The sequence below is a fragment of the Cryptomeria japonica genome, chromosome 7 (genome assembly GCF_030272615.1).
Source record: "Cryptomeria japonica chromosome 7, Sugi_1.0, whole genome shotgun sequence".
NCBI classification, from domain to species: Eukaryota; Viridiplantae; Streptophyta; class Pinopsida; order Cupressales; family Cupressaceae; genus Cryptomeria; species Cryptomeria japonica.
Window position 1 is genome coordinate 657,667,829 of NC_081411.1, and position 15,002 is coordinate 657,682,830.

The following is a 15,002-nucleotide window of genomic DNA, read 5'->3' on the forward strand; positions in this document are numbered from 1 at the left end:
CTAATGGGTGAGCATTTATTGCAATAGGTAAAAAGGATAAAAGCGAGTTTTACTTTGTCATTCTTAACCTAACTCATTCTAGAAAGAAATTTGAAGCGATTGCAGAGCTGAGTAAGATTGTCTAGTTGTTAATTATCAAATTGTTTCATGATTTCAGAAATTAAGTTGAATTGAAGGCTGCAGAAAGTCGAATTGGTGTGCACTTGGGCATTTAAACCTGTAAATGGGGCAATGTGTGTGAAACGAGGTATTTCTTTGAACATACCACTTTGAATCTTGTTTATCTAGAATGACATCTACTTCAAAGTCTGTAGAGAGGTTAATGATTACTTTTGAGCCTATGGAAGATGCAAAGGTAGAATAGATTGTGTCATATAATGCATTGTTGCAAGTTCCAAGCGAAGTTTTGGTCAAAGGTGCTTTGTCCAATGATATAGACTGCAAGTTAGAAGATTTAGGATCTCTATACATTTACACACAGTTGAAATCACTTTGTGATGAGAACAGTAAAATTAAGACACAATATGCTAGGGTTTTAGAAAAGGGTTTTCATAATGCCTCCTATTTTCTTGCAGATTTCGAAGAAGAACATATCAGAATAATTTTGATTAGAGTTCATGGAGAAAACATGTACTTAGAAAGGAGTCACACAGTTACAAAGGAAGCCATTCAGGTTGTGACTGACTATTTCTCAATTGGTGAAGTACCTGAGTTAAGGAGAATTTCTAAGGACGTTGTCTTCAACTTAATTAGTTCTACTTCTGATAAGTGTGCCTTTTCTATCAACAATATTAGAGACCCTATAGTAAACCTAGCATAAATGGTGATAGGATACCGAGTATTTTATTCCATTAGACTTAATAGTGTTCCATCTACAATAATTCATACTGCTCACAGAATGATTGTTGATAATGTAGACTATGATCTCTGTGAATCTATCAGGAGGCAATTATTTCAAAATTTGCAATCAGTTAAAAGGGATAACAGTCAAAAGTTCAAGTATGGTCCGCTATTGGTCGGATTATTCTTTTATTTTCAGAACTTTCTACCAGGAATTGGAGACATTGAGTGGTCAAAGGACTCACCCATCTCTGCACAAATTAAGAACAACATCAAGGTTGTAAAGAATACTTTCCATGCTGCCCTGAATAGGTATTTCAATGATTTTTAAAAGAATATGAGTATGAGAATGAGGCTATTGGAAGAAGTGGTAAAACACTTTGAGAAGGACATAATCTTCACCATTACCACTGACTTTTGCTTAATGCAAGCAATTGAGCCAAGAGAAGAAGAAATGGAAGACATGAGTTATGAAGTTAACCATGATCTACTAGTTGGTTATGCTAATGCCCTATTAGCATCGCCTATAGACAAAAAGCAGGAAAAAATGGATATTGTGGTAGTCCAAGAGGAAACTGCACAAACTAGTACTGCACCTATTAAAAGTACAATAGGAAAAAATAAAAAGTCCGATGAAGAATCTCCAACAACAAAGAGTACTAGGGTTACCAAGAGTGTCCTAGCCAAGAAGGAACCGAAACCCAAGGTATATACTAAGAAGGAGACAAAGAAGAGAGGCAGAAAATTAATTTTTCAACCAAAGTCTGAGGGAACAGATTTTGATGAAGAACCAAAGAAAGAAAAAGCAACCAGCAGAATATCCAAGAAGGTTAAGGAAGTGACAAAGGCAACTATTCCTATTGATATAGTATCCTTCAAACCTGAAACCCATTTTGAAAGGACAATGAAGACACTAAGGAGGAATAGGTTTGACAATTAGGAGCATTTTGATTTCTTCACTGAAAATGAGAAAGAGCTAGTGATTGAACAGGTAATCACTCATTTGTGTCATTACAGTAGATATCCACATGAATTAGAAAAGGATATCTTAGATTATTTGAATTCTATTCTTTTGAATAAATGGGAGGAAGCTATTAAAATAGAAAAAGAAATCATTGATGAGGTATTTGTACAATATTTTCCTAAGAATGATATTAGTGCTTTAGTTGCTCGATACAAATCTTAGTTTACATTCAAAGCAAGAAGATTGAAGTTACTCAGTGGAAAGAGAGCAATCATTGAGATTGAGACTCATCATATATCATCTGAAATTAAATTGATGGAAGAGCTCATCCAATCCTCTATGAATGAGGATAATGCTATTGATGATGTTACTTTACCTAAAACGGATGAAGAGGAGATTATTCAACCTAATGAGGTCTATCCACTCAAGAAGAAGGATGATTCCATTATTCTTATTAATGATAATTTTCAGAACAGAGTGGACCTATCTGGAGACAACATTGTACCAGATTTGGAGCCCCTAGCAATCACTAATGTACAGGTTACGCTAGTTGAGCAACCGGCTACTCAACTAAAAGTGGACAATCCACCGGCAACAAAACAACTGGAGAAACCCCAATCTCCACTGGTCATTCAATAAATTCAGAAGGAGACTACTAAAAATGTTGCCACACAGTCACCTGAAAAGACAACAGAGTAGAATACAGACAAAGCTATCATTAAGGTTGTATCCCCTGAACCAGCAAAGTAGAAACAACTTGAAGATGATGATGATGATTTTTTAAGTATTTTAGGACCTATTGATATGAACACTTTGAGAGCATCATAAATTATGAATATTTCTAATGTTATGCAATCTAGAGCGCATAAGAAGAGACTGAAAGAGCAAAGGTTTGAAGAAGAGACAATTCAAAATGCCATAGAAATTTTGTCTGGTCTACTACCGGAAACATATATAGCACATGTTTCTACACCCATTAGAAAACTTGGTTAGTTAGTTGTAGATGCATCTAATCAAATCAAGTCACTAGAAGATGTTGCTCAATTGTATGTTGAAAAGAATCACAAGAAGTATGGAGAAAAACAGGCAAAGGATATTGATAGTGGGAAAATGGCTCTGTCGCACAATAAGTATTTGTTGAGAAATGCTATTGAAATGGGAGGAAAGTATCTTGCTTCCATCTCTAATGTTTCTTTCTTATATTCTGATATTTCAAAAAGACAAACAAAAATAGAGCAAGAGCTAGAAAGGATATGCAAGGCATATGTCCCACTTCGGGACTCTATACTTACCTTTAACAAATTTGTAGATGATTTTTATAATAGACTCCATATATATGATAATGAGAAGGCTAAGAGACTCTGGTCTCTAAAGGAACTCAAGAGTCTTCTCACATCACAAGTAGACATATTACAGAGAGCCTACTCCAATGTAGAAGCTATCTTAGAAACCCCTGAAACCTGCACCCTGGACTCAATGGAAGAATTCCATTCATAGCCATTGTCTACATTTGAGTATACTGAGAATGTGTTGGAGTTGTGGACAAACACTTTGTCACAATTGAAGACAAGCTACAATGTTATTTTCATGAGACTTGCTTATGCTTGAATTTTGATACAATTTTTTTTGTTATTGTTGTATATGCTAAACACTATGATACAAATTTTCTATATATATATATTTTTTGCTTTTTCAATTTGGCATTGTTGTCAAAGGGGGAGTAGAAATATGTATGTTTGTTTCTAAACATTTTGTATAATGTATGCATTAAGGGGGAGCATGAGTAAATGTGTAAATTTGTTGTGCATGCACACTTAGCGGTATTACTGGAAAATTTTCTAAGTATTCCCATCAATGCCAAAGGGGGAGATTGTTGGATTTATGATGATTGTAATGAATTCATCACTTGTTGTCATTGATGAAACACTCACACACACACACACACATATGATTATATTGACTACTGGTGTAACTTCAATTATTTACACTATCAACTGGTATGTTAGAGGTTTATCTCTAATCGATACTTTGTGTCAGCCAGTATGTGCATAAGAGACAACCTATGGTTATACTAAGTTTTCATCTAGATGAAGATCAAGATGGAGATCAAGTGAAGACTCAAGGACAATGGTTCATATGTTTTATTCAAACTGGTATTAATTGTTCCAATCGGTATTTGTTGATTTTTGTGATGAGTTACTAGCACCGACTACTTGGCAGTAATTTTTGTGATGTGTTATGATCACTTGTCCAGATACACTGCACCTAGGAAATTGTGTCATGATTTCCTTAGGCGGACATGGAATCTGAATGTCTATAAATATCAACATCTCAGTAAATCTTTTATATATGATGGTATGTAGAGCGATAAGTATTAAGATGAAGTGTGTTGAAGAGAAATGTTGAATGCACTTAGAAGGATCTAATCAAGCAAGTATTGTGCTACTCAGAATAGATCAAACCATTCTTGTTGTTTTTGAACCATTACAATAGAATCAAATCCCTTAACCAGGTAAGCTCTAACAAGCTTCAATGTATAAATCCTCTAACAAGGTGATCCATTAGTTTGGATTCTTAAATCCTCTAGTGAGGTTACTCCTAACAAGGTACTACTCTTAACCGAGTATAAGCTTCTAATCAAGCTTTGGGATCTCCAACAAGATTCACTCCTAGCAGACCACTTTGTAGACCTTAACCGGTCAATTATCTATTACTGCAGATAGTTAACTTGTGAGTTCCATATCACCATGGTTTTTGCCTATTTGGGTTTTCCACATATAAACACTTGTGTTATGGTGGATGCTTTACCTTTTGTGAATGTTGTTATAGCATTTTGGATTGCATGAATTGTGTTTAAAAGCATTTTTAAGTTCAACTACCAGTTAGTGTTTGAAGTAGTGTTTAATGTGGTGTCACTGATTCAACCCCACCTCTTAGTGCTTTTCAAGTCCATCAATTTATACTAAATGAGGGCTTGCCAAATAGATGTATTTTATTTTTGCAACTATATACAAATAAACAATAGGATCAACCATAGCTTCCTTTCCAATGTTTTCCCAAGCAAACCTGCAATAAAAACTTGTAGTTTGTGACCATGGAGGCCCACCTCCCAAACTAGGCTTACAAGAAGCAACCCCCGAGCTAGGAAAACTAAGGCTAAACGGGTGACACTCAAGCATAAACACATAAGCAAGGGAAAACACAACACAAACACTCCCAATCCGAGGATGAACAAAGTCACATAGTGACTATAACTTGAGGGGTGAAGGTGGACCAAATACCTAGAGGAGAAATTTGCAAGTAGGAGAACATAATGACATTGCAAAGCTACCATGTAGAATAATCCACAAGTTTCAAACTTGTCCCAACAATTCCTTATGTCCCCCAAGGCATACAAGCCGACAAACTCCCCTTATGACCCCCATTGCTTAAACAAAACACTATACAACAAGGGTCCCATAATCCCTTGTGTATCACTCTCTTCCAAAGTGAGCCTCTACACTCTTAGGCTATCAAACAACCCTTCACCCCAAGGCCACTCTACCCTCCCAAGGGTGAGTTTGGCCTTGAAAACTCCCAAAATAATAAACATGAAACAACAAAAGAAAAGCACAAGAAGAACACATCTTTTCCAAAACAACAAGAAAACAACCAAAGGCACAACTCATACATTCATTCATACACAAAGAAAAACATAAAAAGGAAGTAAACAACCAACCTTAAATCCTACAAATGGAAGAATAAATGTTGTAGAAGAGCTGTCCAAATCCACTATCTTTTCATCCACAAGACTTAGCCAAAACTTCCAAATCCAAAAACCAATTTCTCAAGAAAATATATGTCTCCAAAAATGGAGAGTGGGTGATCAAACTTCTCTCTCCCAAACCATTCCTTAAGAAGACACTCCTCACTCTTTCCAATCCTCTTGGGAAGGGTGAGGGATGTTCATAGGTTTGTCTTCCCAACACCTTAAAAAATATCTAGCCAAGGCAGCTCAAAAAGTTAAAAGGAATGGGGAAGATCAATGTCACTCATGAGGAAGGTTGTCTAACCTAGGTAGGATCCTCAAAAGTTGAAATTCGGCCAACTTGGAAAACTCAACTTTTGGGGTGACTAAACAGTCCCTAGAGAGTGGACAAGTGGCTAAATTTGGTCTTCATCCATAGGTACATCATATGGCCCACTAAAAATGCCCCTAACTTGATCTTAGGAGTTAGTTTAACCCTTTATAAAGTCACCCAAAGTTTATGAATGGGTCAACCCTGAGTTGACCTTTCTAATGGCTCCCTATTCAAGACTTTCTTGGGACTATACTAGGATATTTTGAAAAATGCATTGGTAAAACAAATTCTTCCAAGGGACATGTCATTTCCAACTCACTTTACAACACATGTGTCAAGTGACACCGCAAAAATTACACATCACTAAATATACATGGCAATGTCCCTTTTTTGGAATTAATAAATTAAACAACTTTTAAATTAAACACACATCCAAGCATAAACATTTACAAATTAAAACACATTTACAAACGAGGTGTTGTCTCTCCAAATAGACAACCCTTGGATTCACAAATGCGCATAGGTTTAGGTTTGATTCTCTGAATAGTTTCCATGGTCACATGGAATAATTTTCCTACACATCTCACTTTGCACATTAGTAATTCAAAAAATCACATATAATATTATCATATGAAAAGAATACAATTCAGACATTGCATACAATTTCAATTATAATAATCAAGTTTCCAATTAGCTAATAACATCCACATAAAATAATCTACTAAATGGCATCATCATAATCATCATGGAATTAAATCATTTATAGAGCATGCATCCATAATTTCTAGCATTGAAATAAAGTACTACAAATCAAAGTAAATGACATAATCATATCAGTGTTATTCAAATTCTAGATCATATAAAATCTATGTCCATAATGCATCAAAATATAGTATCAATAATAGGTCCAACATGAGAATAATTGAAATGCTATGACGGCTCAGGGTAGGGCCTCACACCCTCCCCCTCTAGGCATGAACTTCCTCCTGGAGTTCATCAAAAAATTGGGTGTAATGAGATCTCATATGTGATGCATCCTCCCATGATGTCGTAACCTTGTCATAACAATCCCATTGGACCCTAACCTAGTCCATCTCTCAACTTCGAAGGGACAGCATCTAGCGAGCCAAGATGTGGATGGGCTCCAAAGCTAGTTGCCTATCTAACTCCACCTGCAAGGCATCCTAATCCAGAATATGAGACTCATCATAAATGTACTTCCTTAGAACTGATACATGAAACACATTGTGGATGTGTGACAGGCTAGGTGGCAAAGCTAGATAATATGCAACTGGTCCTATCCTCTCAAGGATCTGAAATGGTCTGACAAAATGAGGTACGAGCTTAGAACCCTTTCCATAACAGATTGGACTCTTATGCAGTTGCACTCTTAAGAAAACTCTATCCCCAACCATGAAGCTATGATCTATCCTCTTCACATTTGCATACATCTTCTACCTATCCTGTGCCTCTCTAAGGCACTATCTAATCAAATCTAGTTGCTGCTCCATATCCTAAACTATCTCAGGACAAATGGCTACTCTATCCTCAATACGGTCTCAACTCAAAGGTGCCCTGCAAGGTCTGTCGTACAAAACCTAAAAGGGTGGCATCCTTGAAGATGTGTGATTCCCATTATTGTAGGAAAACTCTACCAAAGGAAGGTACTATTCCCATCTAGTCTGATGATCCATGACATACATACGGAGCATGTCTTCTAACACCTGGTTTACCCTCTCTATCTGTCTATCCATTTTCAAATGATAGGTTGTACTAAAGTTGAGTCTGGTACCCATTGCTGCCTGTAACGCCTTCCAAAAGGAAGAAGTGAAGAGGGAGTCTCTGTTTGAGATAATATTGCATGGAACGCCATGAAGTCTGACAATATCCTACAAGAATACCTATGCCACTGCTAGTACTATGAAGATAGTCCGAACTGGTGATAAGTGGGCCACTTTAGTCAACTTGTCAACTATCACCATGATGGAATCATGATGACACGATGACATAGGAAGACCAATGACAAAGTCCATCGATATAGTATCCCACTTCCACTCTAGTATCACATGAGACTGGAGCAACCCACTTGGATGGTGATGCTCCACCTTGACTCTCTAGCACTCAAGGCATCGGGCTACTAGTATAGCAATGAATTGCTGCATACCTGGCTAATGATAGAACTATCTCAAATCTGTATGCATCTTCTTAACTCTGGGATGTGCTTCATAAGGAGCTCTATGAGCCTCCAACACAATGAATTCACATAATCCTTTGGAAGAAGGTACATAGATGCACCCTCTATGGCGTAGTAGTCCATCAGACTCTAATGAATAGTCTGCATACTTCCCTTCTAGGGACTCTGGAGATCGCACTACTTGACATGCCTCTAAATACCACTCATCCCCTAGCCACTACTACAATATACAATCTCTCAAATTTGTGTCCATAGACATGGAGCACATCTCATGACGTCTCCTACTCAAGGCATTTGCAACTATGTTCTCTTTCCCCTTGATGTAGTAAACATAAAAATCATACTCACATAAAAACTCCATCCATCTCGTCTGACAAGCATTAAGATTAGGCTGAGTGAATATGTACTGCAAGCTTTGATGATCTAAATGAAGCTTGAAATGATAACCCAAAAAATAATGTCTCCATCTCACAAGAGTGTGCACCACTGCTGCAAGGTCAAGGTCATGAGTAGGTTAGTTAAGCTTGCAAGTCTTGAGTTTCCTAGACTCATATGCTATACCTCGACCCTCCTGCATTAGGACTACTCCTAAACCATCCAAGGAAGCATCTGTGCATACCATAAAATCAGCCAAGGGGTTTGGCACAACAAGAATAGGTGCACTAGTGAGTGCCCTTTTGAGATCCTAAAAGGCCCTCTCACACCTTTCTGTCCACTCGAATTTCTTTCCCTTTCATTGAAGGGATGTAATAGGATGTGCAACCCTAGAGAACCCCTCAATGAAGTGTCTGTAGTACCCTGCTAGACCCATGAAACTCCTGACTTCTATCACACTAGTTGGTGATGGCCAATCCATAATAACTTTGATCTTCGATGGGTCAATTGAGATCCTATCACTGGATATAACATGTCCTAGATATCTGACCTTTGATCTAAAGAATGCACACTTTGACAGACTGCCATACAATTGATTGTCTCTCAAGCACTGCAATACCTGTCTCAAGTGCTCCCCGTGCTCCTTCTCATTCCGAGAATATATCAATATGTCATTGAGGAACACAATCACAAATCGGTCAAGGAAAGTGTGGAACACCCCATTCATGAGACTCATGAATATAGCTGGAGCATTTGTAAGACCAAATGGGACCACGATGAACTCATAGTGGCCATACCTGGTACAAAACAGAGGTCTTGTGGAAATCGCTCTCTATAATCCTCTACTAATGGTACCTTGACTTCAGATCTATCTTAGAAAATACTTTGGCACCTTGAAGTTGATCAAATAAGTTGTCAATCCTAAGAAAGGGATATTGGTTCTTGATGGTCATTTTGTTCAACTATTTATAATCCATACATAACCAAAGGGATCCGTCCTTCTTCTTCACAAAGATGACTGATGCGCCCCAAGGGGAGACACTAGGATGAATGTGGCCCTTCTCTAAGAGTTCCTCAAGATACATCTTGAGCTTATTAAGCTCATTAGTGGTCATCCTATATGGTGCTCTTGAAACTGACTCAGCTCCTAGTACAAGATCTATGTGAAAATCAATCTCTCTGCTAGGTGGTATACTAGGTAGGTTGGAAGGAAACACATCTACAAATGCCTCAAGGATAGGATGATCATCTAGGGAAGGCTCCTTCTCATTCTCTTCCTCTCTATCACTGATGGTGATGGCAAATAACTGGTATCCCTTTTGCATGCTCCACTTAAGCTGCATAGCGGAAATCATACGAAGTGATATGGGCCTCTGAATCCTTGAAATTAGTATGGAGGTACCCTGATCGTCCGCACACTTGATCTTTTATTGGCAACAATCCATGCCAAGAACAATTCCATAAGATCCTAGAGGTGTGACTTGAATGTCTACTAAGGTGGTTGTACTCCCAATCTGAATTTGATAGCCCTGTAAAGCGGAAAAATCGAACCCTAGTCGTTCTCCCCTCCCCAACTCCAAGGAGAGAGAAGGGAGGTCACTAGGGTTGATGGTTTTCACTTAGGAGAGACTTTACATTCAAAAGAGGGGTTGAAACCCACAAGATCCAATCCCACGCAATGTAAGATTGGATTCTAAATGAGTTTCAAGGGTTAAGACATCAAGGATACCATCTTTTGTAAAGAAATGTAGATAAAATGATTGAACTAGGAATGCATGTAAAGTAGGAAAGATTCGCTTATAAACAGAGATAGGGATATGGGATGAAGCTGCGGACCTGGAATTAGTAGTAAAATGTCGAGACGGTGCTGTTCTGCAAATTTGAGTGAAAGTTGACAGGACGATGGCACCCGACGTGCACACGGTCCTCCGAAAAATCCGCAAAATGAAGGTGGATCTGTTCGTCTCTGCACAAGGATTCTAGATCTTCAATTATAGCCGTGTACCTACAACCTACACATAGAAAAGAGAGGATGATTGGGGGGTTAGGGATGAGGGGTTTGCCTTTAAGTCAAACCCTAGTTTTGGAATTAACCAAGAAATGAGAATGCTGTAAATGTAAATGTTTGTAATGTAAACAAGTACTGATACCTTGTTGTAAGAATGTTTGTATTCTTACATGCGAAGGTGTAATGTATGTAGTATGTTGTATGTTGTATGTGATCTCCTCTTCAATGGTTGAATCCTTGTCTTGAATGCAACACCTAGCCTTGAATGGAGACTTAAAATGCTCAATTGCTTGAAGGAATACTTGAATGCTTGAATGTTTGAATATTGCTTTCGCGCCTTGCTCACATATGTCCTCCTTTTCTTTTCTCCTCCTTTTCTAGGAGAGGAAAAGTAGTTTATATACTTGTCAATTAGGGTTAAAAGACTAATTTTTCCAACCTTAGGCCAACCAGGAAACAATATTTTCCAAATTGCAAACTTAAAGACCCGATGCCCAAAAGAGACCGGGCCCAAAATAGGGCCAGGGACCAGGGCGCTGGGCGCCATGGTCCCACCTCCCAGGATAGCAGGTTGCAAGGAGGATCAGGCCAGGGTGCTGAAAAATGCAATTTTTGGTGTCGTGAACAAGTTTCGGGGTCTCCATTCAGGTTCTGTGTTGCATCGCCATCGTGAAGACCCAAATGCAGTCAAAATTGCAAGTGTCACAATTTTAGGACGCTACATTTAGCCCCCACTTTAGCGGGAGTATAAGCGTATGCCAATACTTCTGGTAAAGTACAAGGAAACATCATTGAAAAACTTTCACCACGTCAAGGAGGCAAGATACACCAAGCCCCCAGTGGACTAAGGATCTTACGACTTCGATTGACAAAGTAAAAGGGAAGATCACGAGGGAGAACCATGACTATAAGTAGTAAGGTTCCCTCACTATGATTCATGCAAGAAAGATATCAAAAATTTTCAAGGCAAAGCTAAATTTGTCAAGAAATTTTCAAGTATCTTGAAAAGATATGAATGGGGTGTATGCCCCCCTATGTTAAAGCGATCGCACACGCCTCACCGGGGGTGATTGCTTTAAGGTAGTGATACATATAAGAAATGAGAAGGGAAAGGAGCACATTATCACAAGGATTTAGCCCCCAAGTGTGAGATAAGCCCAAGGATAATAGACACAAAACACAAAGCACGAGGTGACTTCGCTTTCCTCGGGGTTAGTATGTTGTATGATAATTCATGTGTATCATATGTATGTATGCATAATTGTTCTTCATTCCCCAATCAAGGAAGGTCACCTAGAAGAAGGGAACACATGTGTCTTTTGAGTCAACATGAGAGAGACCAAAAGAGATCTCAATGCTTTGCATCGTCCTCAAGTAAACAACACTAAGGACAACAAATAGAAGAATGAGAGTAACACACAGAAGAAGTAACAAAAGAGATCAAGAGAGGAGGAGAGAGTCTACTATGCTAATGAAACTAGTCTAGCACGTCATCTACCCCCCGATCTTGCTGATCAATATTTCGAGAAGGTAGGGAACATGCTAGAGGAGGAACATCCAACACAACAGATGGAGCTATCACAAGATCCAAACAAGGGCTATGTTCATGTTCCGAGCCACGTTGTTCTTGTCTCGGAGCTAGGATAAGTGCTTTAGAAAATTCGTTAGATAAATGGTTATCAACATCAACATATTCATATTCGCTATCAGAATGAAAAGAAATAACATTTTCATCATGAATAACATTTTCATCTATATCATCATCAAGATTTATAAAAATAGGATCTTTAACTCGCACAGGATCAAGACCATCATGCATCTTATGTTTAGGAGATTTCGGCTCAATCTTCGGCTGAGGAGAAAATGGAATAATACTGGCTGAAGGTGTTTTTGGGGATTGCAAAGTTTGAGAAGTAGCTGCCTGAGCTCTAAGATGACGCTTTCGTTGGCGTTCACGTGCAGAACGATTTCATCTAGTCTTAGTAGGAAGTTGAGGAGATTGAGGAGGAGGAATGTTCTCATCCTTATCACTTGGATGTTTAGGTTGTGGTCTCTTAGGTTGAATAATAGGAGAAGAGGAAGGTCTCTTCTCTCCATAAGAGGAAGGAGGAGGAACTGCTCCGTATAAAGGAGGAATATTTGGTTTAGGAAGGAGACCAAGCCCATCATGACGAGGAGGTATAGGTCTACTTTTAGAAAGTTTATTAGATATAGGCATAGTCACATTCATAGGGATGGTTTGGGAATCTTCTTGAGGAAAGACATTAGTTTTATCTTTCAAAGGAAGAACTTCCTTCTCAAGAATGATAGGAATATCAAGTTTGGGTGTTCTAGGTTCACTTAGAGATAGGATCATATCTTTTTTCCACTTTTGATAAGATTTAAAAAGATGATCACTTCGTGGAGGAAGAGATTGGAATTGTTTAGGCCAAAAGTAATCAATAGGAACGCTAGAAGTTCTTTCAGCAGGTTTAAAGAGACTATGATTGATAGTAACAACTTCACCATTATAGGGAAATTTCAAGCACTTGTGAATAGGAGAAGCAATAGCTTTCATGGAAGATAGCCAAGGATAACCTAGCTTCACACGAAATTGTTCGGATGATGGAATAATAGCAAAGTCCACATCAAGGGATTTGTTATGAACTTCAATAGGTAATGTAATAGAACCAATTGCAGGAGAAGAAAATGCATCAAATAATTTCACAACCACATTTGTTTCATCATAGATCACTTGATTCAATTGCAAAGTAAAAAGAAATTCTTTAGTAATAACATTAACCATGCAAGAAGGATCAATAAGCACTCCACGGCAAGGTGTATTCTTAACTTTTGCAACTATATATAAAGGACCATCAAGTGCCCTGATAGTTTCACTGGAATCAAATGTGATGGAAGGTTCTTTAGGGATTTTTTGTTGTTCCACAAAGTTAATCACATTCGGAGTCATAGACACGAGATCATCAGGTGAGACAGAGGAATCAGTAGTATCAATCACATTAGAGGTATGAGAAGGCAATGGATCAGTAAAAATCTAAAGATTTTGGTTAGGAGGAGCTACAGATGTGTTGCCTTTATCATTCACACCAGAAACATAGATAGTATTATTATCAATCAAATCTTGAATTTTACCCTTTAAAGCAAAACATTTTTTAGTATCATGCCCAGGTTGACGATGAAATTGACAAAAAGATTTGTTATCAAAATAGGGTGAATTAATCTTTGCAGGATCTATTTGCCTTATAGGAGGGAGAGTAAGCACATTTTGTTCCAATAACTTATTCATAATACTATGCAATGATTCATTCAAAGGAGTAAACTTTCTTTCTTTCTTGAAAAACTTAGAAATAGGAGGCACACCTGATGCCGCATTCACATTGTTGTTGATGATGTTTTCATTGAATTTAATGGACTCTCTATTCGGTTTAAACTTCCCAAATGGTTCTTGACTACTATCACCCTTATCACTCGAAGCCATAGGATTTGCTTGTTCCATTTGACTCACAGTCAGTTGATAATTGTGAAGAGTTGTGCACAACTGCTGGAAAGAAGTAAACTCAGAAAACAGAAGTTTTTCTCTAATATCTTTTTGTAAATTAGAAATAAAGATTCTTTGAATATCATTGTCAGGTACTGGAAAGGAAATTTGAGCATACAAATGCTTATATCTACCAATGAAATCAGTCACTTTTTCTTTAACACCTTGTTTACAATGCATTAAATCAATCAAAGTAACTTTAGGACTTATATTGTTTTGAAATTGTTGAATAAAAGCATTTGCAAGTTGTTTGAAAGAAGAAATAGAATAAGAAGGCAACGAGAAATACCATTGTAGGGCTTTATCTCTTAATGTTCTAGTAAACAGTTTTGCAAGCAACCTTTGGTCATAAGCAAAATCGGTACATATTGTTTGAAAAGTCTTAACATGTGTTAGAGGATCACCCTTACCATTATAAAGCTCCAAATGTAGAATTTCAACATGTTTAGGGGGGATAGCTCAAACAATGTCAAGAGAAAGTGGCCTCGCAACATCAAATGTGGGCACACTAAACTTAGATTGATTCATAGAGGCAATTTGTTGCTGTAAAGAAGAGACAGTTTGTGCAAGATTGTTAATGGTCGCTTCAGTTGAAGAGTTCATATTAGACGTGTTAGATTGTGATGGAGGTGTGATGTTATTGAAAGAAGGTAGAGAGTAAGGTGGTGGGACACTATGATAGTTAGTCATAGGAGATGATTGGAAAGGAGGAACACTACAAGGAGGAATGGAAGGGTTAAATGAATTGCCCCCTTGCGTCATGTTCATTTGTGGAGATATAATAGGAACACTCATTGAAGGAATGAATGAAGAAGTTGGATTGAATGAAGGCAGAGGGTTGATTGAAGAAGAGGGATTGCCCCCATGACTGGTGATCATAGGAGGAATGTCTTGTATTGAAGTAGTCATTATGTTTGATGTAAAAGTAGGTATACTAGCAATAGGAGTCGTCAAAGGAATAGAATGATTAACTTGAGTAGGAGGTTGTGTATAACCTAAGGTTTCGGCACAACTTTTCATTG